The 19,201-nt window shown below is 37.4% G+C and overlaps 1 protein-coding gene across 3 annotated transcripts in view; it reads right to left on the bottom strand.

The window, feature by feature from the left end:
• Window positions 1–19,201, bottom strand: part of ABLIM2 (actin binding LIM protein family member 2) — a 235,014-nt gene that overhangs the window by 129,226 nt on the left and 86,587 nt on the right. The gene's annotated exons all lie outside the window — the stretch shown is intronic.

Genomic DNA, 19,201 nt, shown 5'->3' on the forward strand with positions numbered 1-19,201 from the left:
TTTGTATATATTTCATAAATTCTATTTACATAAATACTACCTCCACTGGGAGAAGGCATGTATCTTGAGGAAAGGGTTTATTTCTGATTTTGTCTTTGCATTCTGGCATATAGCACAGTACTAAACATATAATAGATATTTGACCAATATTTATTGATTGATCTGGTAAACTGCCTCATTTTACTGCTGAGGCTCTTGAGGTGCAGAGAAAGAGAGGGGTATAACAAATACTTCTTTCAATGTAAGGTCCAAAAACAGATCTAAGGGAGGAAACAGAAGCTTTGCTGAGGTAAAAGTCAGAAGTCTAGAGATAGAATCAGTACAGATGACTAAGCAGGAAGTAAAATGAAATCGGGAGAAAAAGATCTGAAGTTGAGGGGAGGTCTGAATGGAGAAGGGTCAGGGAAGCACCATGGAAGGTAGAAGCAAAAACTTGGTGACTGACAGTTTGCCTCACTCAAAGCAGAAGACTTGAGTGTCTTTTTATGGTGATAGTAGGTTGGCTGAGCAGCTGTGGGCCTGGAAAAGAATTAAATAGATGCTTATATAAGAGACTATAATGTAAACTTCAGCTGTTATTGTTAACACCGAATTGATTCACAATGCAACATTCATTTCAAAGCAAATGCAAAATGATGTAGTAGAAAGAGTAGTGAAGCCAGATTCAGGAGACATGGGTAAAAATCTTGACTGACACTAACTAGTAATGAGCTTCTATTAGCTCATCTATTTAAATGGGGATAATGATACTTATTTGTGGCAGTAAAGGATGATGGGTGAAGGACAAGTCTTAGGAGTTAGAAGACCTGGGTTCAAGTCCTATTTCTGACATATAAATAGTTATGTGATACATTAGCTTAGACTCAGAAGAATTTCAGATTCAGTTTAAGTGGTCCCTTCAGATATAGAGCTAGGACTGGAGTCAGAAAGATCTGAGTTCAAATGCAGCCTCAGATACTTAAAGTTGTGTGACCCTGTGCAAATCACTTAACCACTGTCTTTATCAGTCTACTGAAGTGTAAAATGGGATTAATAAAAGTATTATTCCCAGAATTTCTATGAAATACTGTAAAAGTATTTTTAAACACTTTGTAATGTCTGGCACCATGTATATGCTTATTTCTTTCTTTTTCAATGACTCCAGACAACTCCCCAAGTCTGCAAATTGCTGATGAGCTATTGGTTTATATCAATGTAAGGACAGGCATCTCTGCATGAAGGAAATCACAGGTCAAGACCCAAAATAAAACCCTTGAATTAGCAATTGCAGAGAATTATTATGAGAAAAGCAGTTTGTAAACTTCAAAGCTCAATTATCGATGTCATTGTCTGTATACCATTCTAGAAATGACTCATAAAGATGCTTTTCTAGACAGCAACCCACAGAAAGTATGATGTTTTAAAAAGCTGGACCCATGGTTTTATGTGTTTTCATTCTGTGGCAGTTAACACAGAACTGAAAAGCTAGGGAGCACTTAGAGAGAGCACAAAGCTCATGGGGTATCTTGTAAAAGATGCTTCTTAAAAGACATATTTTGTAGTTCCTGACAAGCAGTATCATCTTTAATAATAAAGAATAAGGAGAAAAGAAAATAACAAATTCAGTCTTCTGGGAAGGCACAAGCATTCACATTCTACCCTTAATGTATAACACAGAAATTGGGAGGTTGGGATACAGTTAGACTACAGTCTTATAGCCAGCTATTTCATCTAGTAATGAATAATGGTCTCTTAGGAAATGATTGATGATGATGATCATATAATGTTGTGAAAAGCTACCATTTCTATAGCATTTCAAGACTCATGAAGGGCTTTCTTACAACAGTTCTGTGATACAGAGGATTTAAGTCTTATGACGATTTTACAGGATGGAAAAAAAACGAGACACTCAGAGATAAAGGAATTGCTTATAGTCAAATGGTCTGTTGTTTCAAAGCCAGGACTTGAATGCAGGTTTTCTAATTTGGTGTTTGGCGGTCTTTTCACTAAACCATGGGTCTTTGGATAGGAAGGAAGAATGGAAGGTAGGTAGGAAGGAAAGAAAAAAAAAATCCAATCATTTATCAAGAGCTTACTATGGGCTGGAGACTATGCTAAGCACTTTACAAATAATATCATATTTGATCTTCACAACAACCCTGGGGAGCTAGGGGCTATTAAGCAACTTGCCCAGGGTTACACACCTTGTAAGTATTTAGATTTATTTGATCTTGGGTCTTCCAGAATCTAAGCCCATTGCTCTAACCGTTGTATTCCACTTCTTTTAAAGGAATCTACCAGGGTAACTTTGATAATATTCATTCCCTTAACATGTATTATTTGGCTACTGTGTATATCTAGTGTTCTATGTGCTAATAGAGATAATAGTGTTTGAGACATAATAGCCATTTCATTTAAGAAAAAAGTTTAATTGGTTGACAAGACATACTCCCTGCTCTCATGAAATTTATGACAGTTGAATTATACAAAAGTACATGAAATGGGATTAAAATGGTACAAATAAAGTATTATCTGAGGTCAGAGAGAGAAGAACCCTATTTGTCAGGAAAAAGGAAAAGCATTACAGAATAGGTGCTATGTGAATTGGACTTTCAATGACGAATGAATGTGAAGATTTAGTAGCTTGGAAAGTTCAGAGATTGTCTACTTTCCCCATCACTGTGGTTTTCTATCAGGAGGGAGCCCACTTTATGACAAGTAAGTGCAGTTCCATCTGTTAAAAAGTAAGAGGGTAGAGTGAGTAGAGAGCTTGCCTTGAAAAATTTGGGTTCAACAGCAACATGGGGGTGATGATCAACCTTGATAGACTTGCTCATCCCTTCAGTGCAACAATCAGGGATAATTTTGGACTGTCTGCAATGGAGAATACTATCTGTATCCAGAGAAAGAATTATGGACTTTGAACAGTTCAAGACCAAAGACTATTACCATCAAATTAGAAAAAAAAAATGTTATATTATTATGTAATTTTACTATCTCATACTTTATTTTTCTTCCTTAAGGATATGATTTCTCTGTCATCACATTCAAGTGAGATCAGTGTATAACATGGAACCAATTTGTAAAAACTAACAGAATGCCTTCTGTGGGGGGTGGGGGAGGGAAACAAGAATGGGGGAAAAATTGTAAAAATCAAAATAAAATCTTTCTTAAAAAAATTGGGGTTTGAGTACCACCTGTGATACATCTTACTACATGACCCTAGTCAAATCATTTGACCTTGAGTCAGGTAACAATCTATAAATAAACTGTAAAAAATTTGCTCATCTGCACTGACAGAGGAACTGTCCTTCCTCAGTATTCTATTCACTGATAACAGCTCACTTGTATTAAACAAAAATCAAAACATCTAAATCTCCACCAGCTAAAATTTTCTCATTTCATCAATGTTCAGCTCCTGTGTTAATTTTTTTATGATACTTGCTTGATCCACTAGCTAGACTTGATCTTCTTCCCCCCACCCCATGGATCCCTAATCTCTCGGTTTCATTTCTACTAATCATAAATTTATCCATAATCCATATACATAGAACATTCTCCCAATCTTCTAATCATAGTCTAAGCTGAAATATATTTGTGGGTCTTTCTTAATAAATCATGGTGAAATTGAATTTTGTCATGGAGCACAGGGGGTATTTTATTTTTTAAAGAGTCTAACACAGTGCCCATTTCTTCATTTCCCAAGAGTCTAATACTGAGTCTGGGTTCTAGTTGGGGCTTGTTGAACTGAATTTAATATCTATTAAATCCCTCCCTTCTAGATTTTCAGTTTCTTGAGTTTTCTTTGCATCTCCAGGATCTGAGACTATGAGAATCACCAGGTTTTACATATAATAAATGTTTAACTGGTTTATTGAATTGTTTCAAATTGGCCTCCTCACCATTCCTCATTCCACTTTGCCTCTGACTTTCTCCTTCATGCTTCTTTCCATAATCTTTCACATCCTAGGGTAGCCACTGCTCTCTGCTTTGCCAATCTAAGATCCTTTCTGGCACTTCAGATTTAATTTCAAGCAAGATACATTTATGAAGCACCTTGTATATGTGACAGACATTGGGTAAGGTGCTGAGGGAAGCACAACAAGCCCTACTCATAAGTAAGAGCCACCAAACACATAGAGAAATACATTCATCACAAAAGTAGAAGAAACAAGTACAAAAGTCTGCCAAGTGATTAAATATAAGGGAGTTTGAGAGGGAGGGAGCTGGCAGCTGGGGGAAAGGATTCATGTGGCAGATGGTCCTTGAGCTGTATCTTAAAGCCTGAGAGAAGTCCCATGAAGCTCTCCTTCATTACATCAGTTCCTCTGACCTCATATAGTCATGTCTATACAACTTACTGTCTACACTTATCTCTGGTCCATAATTAAAACTGATTATGCTATTTTTTATTGAACTTTCTAGCAAAAACTTAATGTTGTTAAATAATTTTTCATATTGATATAATTGGGTCAGAAACTTCTACTTTTCAGGTCTCATTATCCATCCATAAAATGAACAAGATTAAATTATCTCTAAGATCTTCTGCTGGCAACTGAGTCAGCTTGGAAGTGGGTTGATATTCTACTGGAAAGCAGAATGTTATTTTATTTTCATTTTTACCTAGCATTTTGAATGAATCATTACATAAGGATCTTAGTTCTCTTTTATAAGGAAAAAAAAGAAACAAAAAGGGATAGGAGTAGATTTGCATGCTAGGTTGACCTTCCATACATACAAATAGCATGTCAATGTTATCAGAGATTTTTAAAGGTAATCTAATCTAGGTCCCTCATTTTAGGGAAACATGCCTAAAGAGGAGGAAGTGACTTATCCAAGGTCACATGGAATTCTAATTTATAACTGAGCCATGTCTAGAATTAATGTTTTCTACCTCCCATTATGGAATACTGGGAGTAATAGTGTGTGGCATGTTGCTAAAAAGATGGACTCGGAGTCAGGAAGATCTAGGTTCAAACCCACCTCTAACTCTTACTTATTATTTGCTACTGATCAAATTTCTTGACCTCTCAGAGTTATAGTTTCTGGAAAAATAAGCAGTATTATGGGATAGAAGATAGAAGGTTCACCTCAAAGGCAGGAAGAGCTGGATCCAAATCCAACCTCTGACACAGAATGGCTCCCTTCACTTTTCTATGCTAAGCACCCTACCCTGCTTCCACACCAGGATGTTCTTTATTCCAGTGAAATCATAGTTCTTCTCTCTATCCCCTTAAAATCTGTAATATTTGCTTCAAAACAATGGATTGGTTGAACTGAATCTTATTTGAAAACTGATGAAAAGGGATAAATAATAGAGTGACTGGTCATTACTCAGATATCTTCACTCACTTCACCATCCCATCCAAGTCCAAAGATGGTGCAAACATGAAGGCAGAATTGACATCGAGCTTATGATCACAGCTCTGGCTTTGAGTGTTGCCTATGTGTCCCTAGGCAAGTCACTTTACCTTGGATTCTCAGTTCCCTTACCTGTAAATGATGATAATACATCCACCACCCACCTCCTAGTACTCTTTTGAGCAAAGTATCTGGAAAACCTTTAGAAACTTTATGATATGAGTGTTTTTACGCATTTAGTGTGCATGAACTATATAAGTATGAACTGTTACTTTATTTTAAAAGGTGAAACATCCTGTTTTCTTTCTGAATTTCTAAGCAGAATTATGTCCCAATTTGTCTCCCCTAGGATAGCAATACTCTAACCTTGCTCAGAAATATTTGAGGATGGATCAGTGGGTGTACACACTTACTATAAGTGAAAGAAGGTGGAGTAACCTTAAAAATAATAGTCAGGGATGGTTTCTCCTTCGGTTCTGTGACCAGATTTTTTTTTACAAATACTCTTCAACTGATGTGTGAAAACAAAATAGAAATATTAGAATTTCAGTCTTCTAAAAGAGACTCTTTAGGAGAAAGATTATAGCATATTATATGTATGTATGTGTATATATATATATATATATGGATAGACACACATATGTGCATACATATATATCTACATACCTGCATACATATATTTCAACTGAATTTCAATGATCCATAAATTTTTCTTGTATCTTGAAATAAATCAAAGTGATCACAGAACAGTCCTCAAGGGATACATAATCTTTTAAGAAAGTCTGTCAAATGATAAATGATTTCATGGAAACACAGAATTCCAGAGTGGGAAGGAATATTACAAAAGACAGAATAATGATGATGATAGCAAAATGAGACACAATGTAAGAACTGGGAGGCATCTTAGAATATAGAACATGGAACATCAGATATAGAAAAGAACTCAGAATCTATATTATATAACATCAGTGCTAGAAGGTACCTTAGCATGTAGAACAAATTATTGTCATAGATGGAAGAGACTTTAAACTTATAACATGGACTTTAAGAGCTAGCAGGAAAATTAGAATATAAAATATCACAACTGGAAGAAATCCTCAAAGTTAAATTTAATAGATTAGTTAGTAGATTAACTTGCTTTAATGTCCAGTTATTTCCCAAAGTTTCTCCTTTCCTAATCATGAATCACTCCATAGTATGCTAGATCTGGTGTGTATAAAACACTTGAGTGCTTTTCTTGGGTTACACGGCCACACTTTCAATGTGATATGGCCAGTTTGCAGCATAACCCTGTTCCAAATAAATCCAAAGCAGATCTGCATAACCTACTTTATATCAGAGGATTATTTTATTTTCATTCTCCCCCCCACCACATTGTTATTTTTATTCTTTAAGTTTTTTGCTAGGCGATGGGGTTAAGTGGCTTGCCCAAGGCCATACAGCTAGGTAATTTTTAGTGTTTGAGACCGAATTTGAACTCAGGTACTCCTGACTCCAGGGCCAATGCTCTATCCATTGCTCCACCTAGCTGCACCCCCCCCACATTGTTGACAAAGGCATTTCAGAAGATTCTTTGCCTGCAATGATTCCAACATTATTTACATTAATTGAAGATGCTGGTCCATTTCAGCAATGTTTGACAAAGCCAGAGATTTGCATCTAACTTGATGCTACTGTTGACCTCACAGAGTTGTTGGGGGATATATTTTGTAAATCCATTGCCACTATAGAAATGTGATCTGGTGAGACAGTGTAGTGCAGTAGAAAGTTTTATGGGCTTGGAGTGATGAATTCAAATCCCTCATTCTGCTGCTTATTATATGACGTTGGCAAGTTACTTTACTCCTATGAGTCTCATTTATAAAAGTGAGGATTCTATTTACAAGGATGTGGAGACTGGGAGGGGAAGTCAATCAATCAATCAACAAGCTTTTACTGAGCACCTATGAAGATAAATGAAATGAAGATAAACAGAGGATATGAAAAAGATGTATACAGAATAAATTGGAGATAATCCAAGAGGGAAAGTGCTAACATTAAGGGGGCTTAGGAAAGATTTCTAGTACAGTAAGAAGACTTTTATTTGAAGATGCTAGGGAAGCCAGGAAGTGAAGACAGAGAGAAACAGGATTATACTGCAAATTAGTCAGGTGACAGTGAAAGTGTGGCCAAGTAACCCAGGAAAAGCATTCAGGTGTTACATACATACCACAACCATCACGCTATGGAAAGGTTCATGGGAAGGAGGAACTCTTGGGAAAGAACTGTATATCTACCAATTTATGGTAAAAAGAGTAACTTTATGAAATATTAAGGCACTAAAGAAAGATGAATTATTATTAAGTGATAAAATATCCAGGGAATGCATTTTAAGATATAATGCATGCAACTGATAGGGGAAAAGTAAAATGGGGTGACTGATTTATATGTAATGGCCTGAAATATTGGCTATATCCATGTTGATGTTGCTATATCTAATCACACTTAGAGATCATAGAAGTTATAGTTGGAAGAAACCTTAGGGATCATTTTAAAGCTGAGGAAATTGAGGCTCAGAAGGGAAGTGGTTTATCCAAATCCTCAATCCTCAGTTCCAGTTCCAAATGTAAGGTTTTTCCTCTGCCCAACATTTCCAGCACATACTAACTGATGGATGCTTCCTTTACATGAAAAAAATAATAATTTACAAGTTCTGACAAACTGAAAAGCACCATCAGGTTTTATTTTATATCATTATAATGTTATCATTATCAAAAAAATTTATTATGTCATTATGTCACTAAAAATTAAGGGTTCAGTGTTAATTAGGATTCAGTTGTCAAAGGACCACAGTTTAAGGTAAAGGTGGAATCCACAGGTCCCCTTTCCCCCTCCATGAATCCAAGGGCAAGCATCAAAGCAAGAATTAAGAAATTATTAACTCTGGGGGCGGCTAGGTCGTATAATGGATAAAGCACCGGCCTTGGAGTCAGGAGTACCTGGGTTCAAATCTGGTCTCAGACACCTAATAATTACCTAGCTGTGTGGCCTTGGGCAAGCCACTTAACCCCATTTTTACCTTGCAAAAAACCTAAAAAATACAAAAATACAAAAAATTATTAACTCTGCCACAAAACAAAGCAGCTCAGCTACCAGATACCCCAGCAGAAATAAACCCACACCATCAACCTGGCAGAAATAAAAGGAACCTTCTCAAAAGATTTTCTTTGCCTTTTAAATCACAACAACAAATCATAACAATGACCTCTGACAAGCCAGGTCATCTATAGAGACTTTCAAAATGCTTCCTACCTTCCAAGGTAATGCTCCTGTTAGTTGGGTTAACTCTCAGGCTGTATTTGGATCCCTTTTCCCCAAAGCAATTTCCTTCCCAGCTCTTGGGAGGAGGGAGAGGAGAAAAACCTGGCGCTGCTAGCAGTCTGTAAGGGAAGATCAGTTCTCACCCTTGTGTTGTTTCCTTGTAGATCTTGCCCCCAGAGTCTGGCTGTGCTACCCCCAAACACCTGCTCTTTAGGAAGGGAAAAATGCCGGCAGTCTTGTTCAGCGGCCTCCTCTTTATTTACAGCAGCTCAGGTACAATGGGGATGTCTGTTGGTAGCAGAGCAGCAGGAGAATAGGTATTTCAGCATCAGAATATACCATTCTGCCCCACAGAAGGCTCCAAGTTGCTACACCCTGCTTGGAGGAATTAGTCTCGTCTTAATGCACAAGCTTCCAGCCCCAAAAGAAGGGTAAAGGCAGAGAGGCTTCCAGAATGGACTATGCACCTCCCAGAGCATCCTAGCAGCAGCAGCAGCTTAGGGGCAAACAAAAGCATCAATCTTCACTGAAAAAGCTTTATCCTTCACAGCATAGAAAAGAGTGGGTTTCTTTTTTTCCCCTTCTTGCTTCTCAGTCAAGACAGTCCTTTCCTCCCCCGCTAGGATTTAGCCAATTTACCTCACTGGCAAGGAGAGCTCCATAGCTCCAATTGTCTGAATTTCCAAGGATATTTCATGCCCCCCCCTCCATTCTTGAGGCAGTTCTATGAGTCAGCACAGTGTAGTAGAAAGATCTTAGAGCTAGGAGATCTGGGTTCGAGTCATAGCCTTGGCACTTACTAGCTCTGCAATCAGTGGCAATGCACTTCCTCTATGAACCTCAAATTCTCCCATTTGTATAATGGGAGTAAAAAGAAATGAACCTTTCTTGCTTTGTTTATTTTCAACATGGCTTAATATGGAAAAATGTTTTATATAATTTCACATGTATAATTGATATCACATTTTTGGCTTTCATAATGGATAAGGATGGGGGTGGGAGGGAGGGAGAGAAATCAGAACTCAATTTTTAAAAAATGAATATTAAAAATAAATAAGTAACAAACAGGAGAAGGGGAAGAGCTTGTACCACTATGACCTGGCAGAATTATTGTGATGAAAGCACTTTTGGAGATGTAAAAGTCTATCAAAATGGAAACTATTACTATTAAAAGTGTTCCCTTGAAATTGAAAGTTAGTATGGCAGAAACTTGGATCAGACCCACACCTTACACCCTATACCAAGATAAGATCAAAATGGGTACAGGATTTAGACATAAAAAAACAATATTATAAGCAAACTAGGAGATCAAGGAGGGAAGCCGTTTATGACCAAGGAAGAGATGGAGAACATCATTAAAAACAAACTAGACAATTTTGATTACATTAAATTAAAAGGCTTTTGCACAGACAAAACCACTGTAACCGAGATTAAAAGAAATGTAGTAAATTGGGAAACAATTTTTACAACTAGTATTTATGACAAAGGACTCATCTCTAAAATATGAAATATATGGAGAACTGAGTCAAATTTTTAAAAACAAGCCATTCCCCAATTGACAAGTGGTCAAAGGATATGCAAAGGCAATTTACAGATGAGGAAATCAAAGCAATCCATAGTCATATGAAAAATTGCTCTAAATCACTACTTATTAGAGAAATGCAAATTAAAGCATCTCTGAGGTACCACCTTACACCTCTCTGATTGGCCAATATGACCAGAAAGGACAATTATCAGTGTTGGAAGGGATGTGGGAAATCTGGGACACTAATACATTGTTGGAGGAGCTGTGAACTCATACAAACTTTCTGGAGAGAAGTTTGGGATTATGTCCAAAGGGTAACAAAAATGTGCATCCCCTTTGATCCAGCAATACCACTACTGGATCTATACCCTGAAGAGATTATGAAAAAGGATAAAAACATCACTTGTACAAAAATATTCATAGCAGCCCTTTTTGTGGTGGCAAAGAATTGGACATTAAGTGAATGTCCTTCAATTGGGGGAAATGGCTTAACAAACTGTGGCATATGTATATCATGGAACAGTATTGTTCTATGGGAATTCAGGAAAGCCTGGAAGGATTCGCATGAACTGATGCTGAGTGAGATGAACAGAACCAGGAGAACATTGTACACCTCACAGCAACATGGGGGTGATGATCAACGTTAATGGACTTGCTCATTCCATCAGTGCAACAATCAGTCACAATTCTGTGGTATCTCCGATGGAGAATACCATCTATATCCAGAGACAGAACTGTGGAGTTTGAACAGAGACCAAAGACTATTACCTTTAATTTAAAAAAAATTATCTTATTATGCAATTCTGCTCTCTTATACTTTATTTTTCTTCCTTATGGATATAATTCCTTTCTCATCGCATTCTACTTAGATCATCGTATACCATGGAAACAATGTAAAGACTAACAGACTGCCTTCTGTGGGGGGAAGGGAGAGGGAAGCAAGATTAGGGGAAAAATAGTAAAATTCAAAATAAATGAAATCTTTCTTTTATAAAAAAATGCTCCCTTGAACCTCTCTGCTGCTATGCTTCATTTTTAATACATGTTATATTGAAGACTTTCTTGGTTGTGATACAGTGAAAAAAATGAGCTCAATTTGAAGTGTCTGAAGACCTGGTTTTTATCATGACTCTGCCTTTCACTAGTGTTGTGGAATGAGGCAAGCTATATCTCCTCACTGGGTCTCACGTTCCTCATGATTCAAATGAAGGGTGTGCACTAGATGGTCCTTCAGGTTCTCTAAACCCTGTGATTCCAAGGGTGGATATGGGAGTCCCATTGTATGAGAACAATCTTGAACCATGAGTCACAAAGTGGAATTGGTTTGATCAGAGAATTACCCAACTGGGCCAGAAAGGAAGGGAAAGTGAAAGGCCAGAAATTAACATGGAAATGGACTGCAAGAAACAGGTCATCAGAAAAGCACAACTTTAATAATCATCATAAGGAATTATCACAAATGAATAACTTTTTAATAAGTATAGATACTGGAGATAAAAAAGACCTAATGATACAGACCCTAAATTCAAGAAGCCTACAATAGAGAGTTATAACATTGTATACACCTGACTATGATGCAATGACAAAATTATGGTTTTGGGAATGGAAATGACTTGAAAGAAGATGGTATTCTTTGCAGCTACACTCCAAGGATGACAACCTTTCTATAAGTACTGTAGTTGAAATCTCCTAACTGTATTGTCTCCTTAATTGGAAAGTGAGCTCCTTGGGAGTATTCTTGGTAGGAGATGATCAGGGACAAAAGAAATGTCCAAAATACCATAGGGGTTTATGGGGATCAACAGGGGAGACTTCATGAAGGAGGTAGCATGAAAGGAACCTCAAAAGAAGGGAAAGACTTCAACAGGCAGAGATGTAAAAGGAATCAATACCAGTGTAGTAGCAAGAGATCTTAGAGATCAATACAGAATCACAAAACTGAAGAGTTGAAAGGTTGGATGAGTTCACAGCTCCACCAACAATGTAATAGTGTCCCAGATTTCCCACAACCCTTCCAACAATGATCATTATCCTTTCTGGTCATATTGGCCAGTCTGAGAGGTGTGAGGTGGTACCTCAGAGAAGCTTTGATTTGCATTTCTCTAATAATTAATGATTTAGAGCAATTTTTCATATGGCTATGGATTGCTTTGATCTCCTCATCTGTAAACTGAAAGGCAATCAATTTCAATCCACCCTTTAACAAAAATTTCTTCTCTATTATACCAACAGAGGTTCATGCAATTTCTGATTGAAGATCTCTTGTAGGGAGAACTTCCAAGTTAATCCATTCTGTTTGTGGATAGCTATAATTGTGAAGCAGTCTACCTTTCTGTAATTTTGACATCTTGCTCCCACTTCTGTCTTTAGGGATCAGAACAAGACTGATCCCTTGGCCTACAAAACAGTCCATCAAATACCTGAAGACAGCTCTCATGTTCTTTTCTTAAGCCTCCCCATATCAGGTTGAGTATCCTTAGTTCTTTCACTGATCCATTTTTAGTATGAATTCATTATTTCAAAATCCTGTTTGCCCTTCTTTGGATGCAATGATATACTTAAAATGGGTTGCCTTAAGTTGAAGACACAGTTGTAGATGTATTTGGTCTGAGCAATACCCTCTACCATGTCTTGTCATCTCACTTTCACATCCCTACTCATATTCTCTCTACTACGTTAAACTGGACTGCTCCCTCCCCCATATGACATTTAAAAATAGTTTTACAAGGCAATAGGATTAAGTGACTTGACCAAGGTCACACAGCTAAGTAAGTATTAAGTGTCTGAGGCTGTATTTGAACTTAGGTCCTCCTGATTACAGGGCGGGCTGGTGCTCTATTTACTTCACCACTTGGCTCCCCATATGACTTTTGTATTTTGGGGCTTCATGCTGCCTCTTATACCTGGGTATCCTCCATCACCTTCTTTGCTTGTCAAATTCTATCCAATTCTATCCTAATTCAAATGCCATTTTCTCTAAAAAGCTTTCCCTGATCCCTAAAGACTTCTTCCCTGAGACCTCATATGGCAGTCTGTTTTGTAAGACTGGTAGATTTATGGTATATTGTATATTAGAATTATGTTTGTGGTATACACTGGTAGTTTGGAATATCCACAGTAAGGAGATTAAGGATCTGTTGAAGTATAAAATTATTATATATTTTTGTCTTTTATCTCTATTTTAAGTTCTATGAGGGCAGGGATCAAGTCTTACCAAAATTTTGTTCTCCTCCTGGGATATAAGTATTGTAGATTTTTAAGAAGGTTTGGTTGTTATTATTGTTCATGACTTTTCTAGTTTGCCATGTGTCTGAGGACAAATCTAGGTCATAGATTCTTCACTGGTTAAATAAGGAGACAGGATAATTTGTCTTTATCCCTCCACATTTTGGAAGTACCTATCATTCTCTCCCCCTCTTTTATTCTCCCTCCCATATTCTGCCTGGTTCGAGTCTCTCATATTAATGTTCTTGCTTTCTTGTGCCTGGTCAATTCTCTTCTCAAATTCATCCTTTATTTTTAAAAAAATCTGTTTCCTTAATAATCTTCCTAATGAAGCCTACATTTCATAGGATGCAAGCTCCTTGAGGGCAAGATCTGTCTTGCTTTTCTCTTTGCATCTACAGAGCCTGGAACAAAGTCTGGCATATGGCAGATGTTTAATAAGAGCTTGTTAATTGACTCAATGCATCAATCTACTCATGCCACTTCTGTCCTGAAAAAGCTTTCACTGGATTCTCATTGCTCAATGAATACATTTCTGAGCTTACTATTGAGGGTACTCCCAATCTGGAACCAACCATTCTACTCCATAGATCCTCTGATTTGGATAAGTAAGATGACCTTGTCATACATTACCAGTCTACTTTCTCCATATCTTTGTTCATTCTACCCCATGGGTCCAGAATGGACCCTCCTTTAACCCACCTCCATCTGCTGGAGTTATGTTGTTTCTGCAAAACTCAATCCTAGTGCACTACTTCCTCTAATGAAACCTTCCCCATGTTGCCCCGCCTTGAGCAGAAAGTTGTCTTCTTCCTCAGATTTCTCATTGTCTAATGATTGGACCTTCTTAGTCTCCATGTATCAATGTTTAATCAACATTCATTAAGCATCTACTTATGGATGACATACTATCCACAAAGAGTATAACAGCTATTTATGTCTTTTCTACCCAATGAGTTATAAGTTCCTTGGGGTAATCACCTTTGTCTCTCCAGTTGCAAGTACATTTGTACAATGAATTATACACATTTTCATACTTTGTGATCTCATCACTATGGGTACTTCCTTTATCAAAGCAGACTATAGCTTCCCCCATGTGTTTTTTCCTAGTATGATCCTTATGTCCATTTTTTCCATAAATATAACATAGAGAATCTATCCAATGCACTGGAGGTCTCCTTCTGTTTTCATATATTGTAGAATGTTGGGCCTTGGGCCATCCATTTGTTAGCCCTTAATTGTAACACATGACTTGGTTCAACTACTTTTAAAATAGGGCACATTTTTTAGTCTATCTTCTTGTAACATGACTAGTGAGCAGGCTACATACATTTCCCTGATGCAATCCCCATGTGGTCTTTAGATCTTAAACAGACATTCTGAAAACTAGTTTGAGACTCAAGACAAACTTTTTAAATTGACTATGAAACCAGAACTAGTGTGCACCAACAAGCCAAAGCAAAGTATGTCTCTTCCCAGGTTAGTTGTAATGAGGACAAAGTTGTTGGATTGAGAATGAGGATAAATTCTAGGGTCTGTGGATAGAAGGGAAGACTTGGGTTCACACTCACTCAGAGTGGGCATAAGACTGAGAGACCAAGACCCTGCAGTTGCTTCTTTCTCTGTGGTGTGTCTGTTCCATATGAAAGGATTTGGGGATGGTTTGTGAGCTTCAAATGGTCAGCAGAGTGAGCTACCAGAAGTCCAAGAGCTAGAATCCATGCCATCATGTTCCAGTAACCAGACAGTAAAGAGAAAAGTTAAGAGATGATAAACTTGATCCAGACCAGCAGCAACAGAGAACAAACTGCTTCCTCCATGTAAATGGCCCTTCAAATACTTTAAAACAGAGATCATGATCCATCATTACTCCACCCCACCTCCCTTCTACTGTTTAGGCCTCTGGGTACCAGGCGCTTCTTCCCTCTTGTCTTTTTTTTTAATCTATTCTTCATCCTGATTCTGCCATCTCCTTGTTCCACACTGGTGGTCTACCCCTATTCTGCTATGCCTAGGTTACTATTCTGAATTTCAGAAGTCATTATTACAACTGTGGATCCTGAAAAGTATTAAAAAGCAGCCTGAAGGCCACTGTCAAAAGTATAGTGGAAGGAGCACAAGAGGTTGAATCACAAGCTCTACTTTCAAAACCCTAGTTCTGTTGCTTACTTGCTGTGTAATCTAAAGCAAGGTTCTCCATATACCTGAGTCTCAGGTATATAAAATTGGGACAAAAATTCTTTCCTTATAAACGACACTGTTGTGAGGAAACTACATCATAAACCTTTAAAATATTGAATAAAGAGCAGTTCCACCAAAGCTCTGGCTATTCTCTCTCATTTTCTGAATTCCTAACAATCTACTGACAAGATGAAAATCACAGAGGGGATAAATACAGTAGGAAAATAACCTAACACATACAATCTGATATCAGACAGATCTCCTGCCTTAGAAAAAAGACAAAAATACCCACTGAATATCTAGTTAGTTTCCTGCTTGAATCAAATTGCTGCTTTTGTAGTTTAATCTCATACAACTCATACACATTATGTTTTCATATCATGTCTTTAGGGAGCCTCCTCTCAGTCTTGTAGTCTTTGAGTTCCATCCACAGTATTATGGAACATTAAAGTTGGAAGGAATTTAGAATACAGAAGGACAGAATGGGGCACAACCCTAGAAGAGAGATCAGAAGATGGCAGAAATGCCAAAGCTCTAGAATGTTGAGGCTGGTGGAAGGATTCTTGGAGATCCTCTAGTAGTTTGGAAGAGGAATCCCAGAAAGGGAGAATGGCAAGCAAGTCCAGATCATGGAAGAGAAGTTGGGTCACCTGATCCTATCTCAATGGTCTTTCTGTTGCTCCCTTTTTAAAGGAACTTTTCATTTAATTGCTTTCCTTACTCATATCACATGCCTTCAATAATAACTTACAACCTTGACCTTAAATGTAGAAATTCTGAAGAAGGGCTAAAGATGTAATATTACCCAAAAGGAAATTAGTATCAAATACATCTAAAGAACAGACTTCATACATTCATTCTAGTTTTAAGCATTTATTATGCATAATCTATGTACAGGGAAATATGCTAGATATAATCAGACAAGACAAAACATAGTAACTGACCTCAAGGAACTTACATTCTAATAGGGGAAGATCAGATTTATATAGATAAGTAAGGAGAAGGTAGTTTGAGGAAGGGGGATATACTAAGAACCAGGAGGTATATAAGATAGATTAATTGAAAAAAACACTAGGGAAAGGAACAAGCATTTATTAAGCACCTGCTATGTGCTAAAAAATTTACAGATATTATTTCATTTGATTTTCACAACAACCCTGGGAGATTTGTGGTTGTTCAGTAATTTTTTTCAGTCAAGACCAACTCTTCATGTGGTTTTCTTGGCAAAAATACCCCCCGTTCAATCTACAGATGAGGAAACTAAGTCAAATATCACACAACTGGCAAATATCTGAGGTTGAATTTGAACTCAGGTCTTCAAGACTCTAAACTTAGCACCCTAACCATTTTGTCCCCATCTGCCTGGAAAACTAATAGAGATTCTACCAGAAGGGAAACATTCTTAAGGATGTTTCAACTCAATGAGAAGTCTAAGAGTGCCTTACATAGTATTAACTGGCTACCATGGCACCACAGAGAGATGAGGCTCAAATTGACATTTATTTATGATCTTGTCACACTGAGCATGATGTATGTGAGGGAAACAAAGCTTCTGCTTGAACAACTAGGAGACTTTTTTTAGGTTTTTTTTTTTTGCAAGGCAATGGGGTTAAGATTAAGTGGCTTGCCCAAGGCCACACAGCTAGGTAATTATTAAATGTCTGAGACTGGATTTGAACCCAGGTACTCCTGACTCCAGGGATGGTGCTTTATTCACTGTGCCACCTAGACGCTCTTTGACTAGGAGACTTTTGAGAGAGAAGAGGAAAGAAAGAGAAGGTGTGAGCTCTGAAAAGGACTCCTTGATGCCCCAGGAATCTTGAGACAACCAAGTCTTTCAACATCTCTTTTTATTCCTTGCATCTGTACTCCCAGAGATTGTTGAGTAGACTCTTGAGAATGAGTTCTCTAATTTTATCTCCTTTCTTGGTTACAAAGATCTCTGACTTATGCATTCTAGTATTGAAAATAATCTATATACCTCCCTTAATTATGGTGCTATTGTTTATTTTGATAAATGTTTGTGTATATGTGTATAGTATACACACACACACACACACATAACATATATGCAAAAATCATTTGGTGAGAGGGGAACGAGCTGACTGGTAATAAACAATTGTCGTCCTGATCTAAGGAACTACTTCTCTTCTACCCAAACAATCAGGGAAAGTGGCTTTTATCATGAATTCCTCCCTCCCCCCAAAAAAGTCATACTCCTAGACTGAAAATATCGGACACGGATATATGTATGTGTCCACGTATACATATATCTACACATATAAACACATGCATATATATGTATATATATTCTAACCCAATAGCTCTCCTGAAGATAGGGGAATGAAGAAGTGATCATCCAATCATAGTTGTCTTTTTGTACTCAACAAAAATGGAATTTGCAGGCTCCCTGAGCTGTTATAGAAAAGTCCTCCTGAAAACCACATTATAAATAGGGTGGCCTAAACCCTATGTTGCACAATTTCTGTTAAAGCCCATGACATTTTTCAAAAGGATTATCTTAGTTGGTCAACCCACAAAACAGAATATACAAGACATCATGATCTTCATTTTGCATATTAGAATACTGAGACTCATGAGGATGAAGTGACTTGCATAAGGTTTCATATTCAGTATCTGTTAGAACTGAGATTTGAACATGTCTTCTGACCTGAGTCCTATATTCTCTCCACTATACTGCGCTTTTTATAATCATTTCAATCTCTTCTTCCATCCCAAATTATCAAAACAACTTTTGAAAGAAGTACATAGGGACAGGCAGCTAGGAGGTACAGTGGATAGAGCACCTGCCCTGGAGCCAGGAGAACCTGAGTTTAAATTCAGCCTCAGACACTTACTAGCTATGTTACCCTGAGCAAGTCACTTAACCTTGTTTGTCACAAAAAGATAATTTAAAAGAAAATAAAAGAAGTATATAGAAAAAGGCAGAATAACCTAATGTAAAGAGGACTAGACATGAAGTCTGAAGCCTTGAGTTCTAAACCTAGGCTTGCCCCTATCTAATGGAATAAGAAATCTCTTACCTTGGCTGCTTCCCCTATGGTCCCTCTATAAAATGAGGGAGTGATAGGATCATCTCTAAAGTCCCTTCTGCTCTAATGTTTATGATCCTAAGACCTAGGGTCTAAAGAACCTAGACCTAGTTTCAGTTTCACTACATATTAGCCAGCCAGTATCAGCTCCTGATCAAAAACCTGGTGATGTTTCTATCCGTCCCAGCTCTCTCTACTCCTGGATATAAGGAGACTTAAAAAAGACAAGAAGGATGAAAGTTAGAGGGCTTTGTAAAGGAAGTACAACAGGAATAAAAATGATCATTTTTGTAAGGAAAATGATAAAACAACCAAAATGGTGAATACTTCTTATAATCTTTGGAATTGTTTTGCTTTGGTATATACAGATACAGGGTGGCCTTTTGGACAATGTTGGACTTTGAATCATGCAGACTTATGTTCAAAAATCCTACCTTGGATACTTCTTTGCTGTAGAACCCTGGACAAATCATTTTAACATCGATGACCCTGAAAGTTTGTGTTGTATAGTAGAAAGGGTGCTGGATGTAAAGGCAAAGGATTCTAATCCTACCCCTGAAACTTAAAACTTGATATG

The sequence above is a fragment of the Macrotis lagotis genome, chromosome 3 (assembly GCF_037893015.1).
Source record: "Macrotis lagotis isolate mMagLag1 chromosome 3, bilby.v1.9.chrom.fasta, whole genome shotgun sequence".
NCBI classification, from domain to species: Eukaryota; Metazoa; Chordata; class Mammalia; order Peramelemorphia; family Peramelidae; genus Macrotis; species Macrotis lagotis.